Below are 6,000 nucleotides of genomic sequence, written 5' to 3'. Positions count from 1 at the left end.
ATCATTATCAAGGAATGGGTTTTGTACCTAATCTATTCTATTTGTGATGATGTGATTGACAAAAATTGATGTAGAGTCCGTTGGTCATTTATTTATTTTTTAAGTTCAACTGAATTGCATTACATTTTTTTGTTGTTTGTGGAAAAATTATTTTATATTTCAGCCATTGGATGTACATACAGCTCTTTGCCCTGAACTTAAGAGGTTCATTGAGAAAAGAATGGCCTTGTGCCAGTAAAATGGCTTCATGGTATTGTTTGTCTAACTAGCACACCTCTTTATCCAAAGTAAAATCTATCTAGCAGCTAGTCTTTCCATGAAAATGTGTTCTCCACACATAATAAGGTTGTGCTATATATTCTTCATTAGAAATTTGGGAATCATTATCAAGGTATGAGGTTTCAATCTCATCCATTTCATGAATGTTGATGTGATTGACAGATTTTTATTGATGTTTGTCTATACTTTTTTTTCTCATTCATCTGCTGTTTCGAATGTATCCCTACCTAACACATTTACCAACTCTCATTGCCATGAGTAGAATCATTGTTTGGGATAGTTGATGACTGCCTTCCCTATGGTCCAATGACATGTAGGTGCACTGTAGTAGGTATGGTGTGATATCTCAATTTTTGGTCCCTATTTCTTAATTTCTTGGAAGTTTCACTTGTTTTTCCTATTTTTGTGTTGGTTCAGGTTTTGCTCCTATGATTAGTTGTCTCTATGCCATTGAATGGAGATGTATATGAATTGAGATTTTGTTTTCCCTCCATTTCCATCCTCAATTTGAATTAAAAAAGGTGAGCTTGTGTCCTGGATTTTTTCTATAAAAGGATGGTTGGTGAACCACAATCAATACAAAAACATTCTGCTGTGTTCTATTTCCTCCTAAGCTCTATCTATTTCAGAATTTTTCTGTTTACATTTTGATCTATTTCATCAACTCTATTTATCTCCTTTCTTTTTACTGCAATGCCTCCTCCATTTGATATGATTTCTAAGATGCATCCTCCTAGAGAGGCTTGGAGGCTGAAAGTTAGGGTTCTAAGACTTTGTGTTGTACCCTCTTTTGGTAACCATGAGGTTCCTAACTCAATGGAGATGATTCTCCTTGATGAGCATGTTAGCCCCTATTAGCTTCTCTTTTAAATATGATGTTAGTTGTTGTTTTTTAAGTTTTCAACTTTAAATTATGTGTTTCACTAATCTGATTTTGCTCTTTTGTTGGATTTCCAGTGTGGAAAAATTCAAGCTACAGTTAAGAAACCACTCCTTAATAGGTTTAGGGATCATATAGTTGAAGGTCAAGTTTTAGAATGGCATACTTTACTATTGTGTCAAATCATGGTAGTTATAGAGCAACTTCTCATGAATTCAAATTGGTTTTCCTTCACCGAATCACTGTTGTAGCTGTTGATGAAGATGTTATCCCTAAGACTTGTTTCAACATGTTTCCTTTTTTTGAGCTGCTGAACATGACCCAAGATTATGATTTTTTAGTTGGTGTGTATATCTTCTTTAGTTGGTAGCAATGTTGGGGATAAAGTTTTTATCACCAGAATGAATTTGATTTCCAGTGATACGGTTATACCGTTTAAATTCCAACGCCGTCAATTCCCAGTTTCTTTGTCGTTTGCGATGACAATCAACAAAAGCCAGGGTTAGACATTATCAACAGTCGGTTTGTTCTTGCGTCGTCCTGTGTTTTGTCATGGTCAACTTTATGTAGCTCTTTCCCGAGTTAGGAATAGAAATGGTCTTAAGATTTTACTTTGTGATGAAGGATTAGTTGATCCTACCAGGACTGAAAACGTTGTATTTAAGGAAGTTTTTGATAAGATATAATGTAGTTTTTTGTTATATTTTTCAATCTTATCTGTGTAATTTTTATTTTTGTTTTGGTCTACGTTTTCTTTAGAGAGGGACATCTTCTTTGGGGTATGTCTAGAATCGTCTCAACCATTTTGTGTGCACTAGATGCACCATTTTTTATGAACCATTAGATTCTATTAAATGAAAATTAAAGGATGTTATGAAAGAAGAGTATTCATACGCTTTATAAATATAGAATATATTAGTATATATATATACATTAACACCATTTTAATACATAATATTTTAAAAATGGCAAGTATAATCTTTTACTTTAAAATGAATATAAAAATATTTTTCATTTATTAAAATTAATTATTATACTATACTATTTTTAATAAAATAATGTAAGAAATTAAATTATTTTACATTATTAAATTATATTTCTCATGGCCACCGTCACTCTTCGAGGCCTCATTCTCGCTTCTCTGATTCTCTGATGACGTACCACAACTCTTGTCTGAGCCCCATGCACTTTCGCTCTGGCGGCCGGGGCTTCCAAAGCCCGCCACGTCGCTCTCCCAATAGGACCGTAGGTTTCAACCCAGTCGGCCCCGGCGACGGGTTTGGACCGATGAATGGTGACGGTTATGGAGAATACTGGTTCAACACTTACCAGGCTTCTCCTCTGTAGCTGTCTGGTCAAAAGCGATGATTTCAAAGAGTTTCGCTCGATGAGGTGCTATACTTTTCACTGTGATGTGGATCTTGGTTGCCCCTCTCCTATTTTAATTTTTATCCTTTTTTACATTTTTTCGGTTCTTTTGAGCATAAGCGGTCGTGCTGAAATATATATTTTTGTTATTTCTAAAATATATATTTAAGTAATATATATTATTAGTAGTAACTTTTTTATAATGTCATGTATCAATTTTCCTTGTCACATGTTTACATAATTTGTAAGAAATAAGAAAATATAAGTTAGAATATACTTTTCTAATTTAATTTTTAATAGTTGAACACGTAAAAATTTATTCAAAAATAATTTAATAGTTACCCGTTAAGAAAAAATATCATCAATCATAATTATTTTAAAATGATCATCCAGGTTTTATGTATCAATTTTTCTTGGTGCCTTCTGTTTTCTATTTTTTATTATTATTTTGGTTTTAATATTTAGACCAAATTCTAATTTGATGTCTAATATTTTAAATATTTTATTTTAGTTCAAAATAATTTTGGACGAGTTTAATATTATTTCACTCTAAAATTTGATACAAATTCTTTGTATTAGAAAAGATTTTGTATTAGAGTATTGACATTTAAAGTACTTAATTATGCACTAAAATGTTATGTATTTATTAGAGTCTATCAATGTTCTTCTTTTATATTAATCTTTGATTTCTATGTAATATAATCTAATGGTTTATATAAATATGGCATATTCTATAAGCACATAATTGTTGTGCTCATTTAAAAGATACACTCTTCTTTAGTGGATAAATTTGATGGTTCATATTTTCATATTTTATTTTGATTCCTTTTTTTGTTTAAAATGCCATTTTTTTAATACAGTTATTTTATCTAATATCAAAAAGTTACTTCACTATGTGGTTTTGAAAATATTAAATTTTATTAAAAAACTTGATTATTTACTTTTTTAAATCTAATATTATTTTTTCCAAAAAAAAAAAAAACAGAAAGAAACTGTATTGTTAATATATCAATAAAAATAAAATATGACCATTTTATTAATAAAAAACAATTATTTATCTTTTTATAGAAAAAACAGTTAGATGATACCAATACAAATTTGATTTTAATCTGTCATAAAATAATTTGATTTTAATCTGAATTAGACTCTATCCATACAATTTTATTTTATTTTTGTTATTTCTAACATATATATTTAAGTAATAAATATATTATTAGTAGTAACTTTTTTATAATGTCATATATCAATTTTCCTTGGCATCTCTTTATATAATTTGGTTAATTTATCCAGATCTCAATTGATTTTATTATTTTTTTCTTTTTACTTAAAACGTATCTCTTTTAACAGATGAACCAAATATTTGTTTTTTAAAAAAATTAATTCAGATTTTTTTTAATACATTGAATTTGTATACAATTAAAAAATCAAATATTTAAAAGTATGGATAATTTTTTTTACTATCAGTCTAACAACACTTTGTTGCAGGATTTTGTTTTTATTAATATAATCATCTCAGTCCAAGCATAAACGTAATTAAAGTGAAATAATCTGAGTTATTCTAATTTTTTTTTTTGTAAAATTCATCAGTTTCACTTGATTAGGGATCCCTAAACCACGTTACTGGCTCACCCCATCTCCTCTATCCCTAACCCAATCTCCATCGGACGCACCATGTCGCCACCCCCATCCTCAACTGAGGCTTCGGCTTCTATCCTCGGATTTGGCCACATGCACAGAAGCTATGGGTATCTCTGCGATTCCATTCAATCCCACCATGAGGGTGCTGTTCTGTTCGTCGCGTCTGTTCCTTCTCCCCAACGTTTCTCTGTCTCTCTGTCTCTATCATACCTCATTCTCCATCTCAATTTCTCCATTTTGGATAGCAGACGTTGCCACCACCGTTCAAGAGATATATGTGGGCTATCGTTCCATTCTCCTCCTTTTCAATCTCTTTCTCGATTCCTTCTCCAGTTTCATTTTTTGTGTGTTAATTGTTACTTTTTTCTGGATTCATCCTTTAATTTTGAATTGTTTGGTTTTTGATTTAATCATCGTGATTGTTACTTATTTTTGTAAATCAATGGTTCTGTCCTATGTTTGTGCTCTTGGTGTTTGTGTGAAATAATTTTCTTGTTGGGGGTTTTCTCATTATAAATTATATAATTTTCTTTGTGCTATTGGGCTGAAGTTAACTGTAATGGTAGGTATAGTTGACTGATAAAATTTTGTTTTTGCTTTATTGTGAATTGTCAAATCAACTATATGTGTTAGGTATTTGGTAATTTGGAAGAGGCCTCTTCCCATATTGTTTTTTCTCTTTTCCCATGAGTATTTGGTTACTTGTGATATCTTCCTAAATGATGTGTGTAGCCAGGGACGGATCTATTCTTACCGGTGTGGGGGCAAGCGCCCCACTACAATTTAAAATTTTATTGAGTAGTATATAATAATAATATTTATTTGTCCCCACTAAATTATTAAATTTGACCCCACAATAATTTTTTATTCAACTTTCGACGCTTAATAGTCAATTTGGGTACTTCATATTAGATGTCTATTATAATGATGAATTTTTAAATTTAAATAAGATTGTTGTTCTTTTTTAGAAATCGACTCGAAAGAATATTGTCTATCCATTTGTGTTTCTTCTTTTGAAATTAGCTTTAGTTTTTTATAACTACACTAATTGAATGAACTTTTTCAACAATGAATATCATCAAGAGCTAATTGTATGAAAGTTGAATTTTAAATGATTGTTCAACAACATATACAAAAAAAAGATATTTTGATTATATTGTCAAGGTTTCAAAATATAAAATATAAAAAATTAAATTTTAAATTATATGTTATTATTTAAATTACCATTTTAGTATTTTAATTTGTAATTAGATATTTTGAAACCTAATCATATTTTACAATAACAAAATATAATTATAACAATAATTATACTACGTATACATAAAATAATCACTTCTACAAAATAAATTTTAAAATACAAATTTTAAAATACAAAATACATATTAAAAATAAGTTAAATAATATATATATTTATACATAAATCTATAGTAGATAATTTGATACCTAATTTTTTATGTAAACTTAATATTTTTATTATAAAAATTATTTTCATGTTATATATATTTTGCCCCCACTATCAAAATTTTTTGGATCCGTCACTGTGTGTAGCCATATCAATCTATATATGCCTATTAGTCTATCTCTGTCCCATATGTGAAGCTTACATTGTAAGCTTTAGTGTTTGTTAAGTTCGGGAGTTTATAACTCCAACTCATCTGTTTATCTTCTCATCTTAGTTCTGAATTTTTCTCTCTATATTTTCTCCTTTTTGGTGTTCTTATCCTATATATGTTGGGAATGAATAACCGTGTTGATCTGGTGGAGAAAATCACTCTGTGGAGAGAATCATGGAAAGTGCATGTTAAAGTTGTAAAGTTGTGGTACCACAAGAATCC

Source organism: Arachis ipaensis, chromosome B6, assembly GCF_059453495.1.
Source record: "Arachis ipaensis isolate K30076 ecotype BB chromosome B6, ASM5945349v1, whole genome shotgun sequence".
NCBI classification, from domain to species: Eukaryota; Viridiplantae; Streptophyta; class Magnoliopsida; order Fabales; family Fabaceae; genus Arachis; species Arachis ipaensis.
This window is presented reverse-complemented; position numbering follows the sequence as displayed.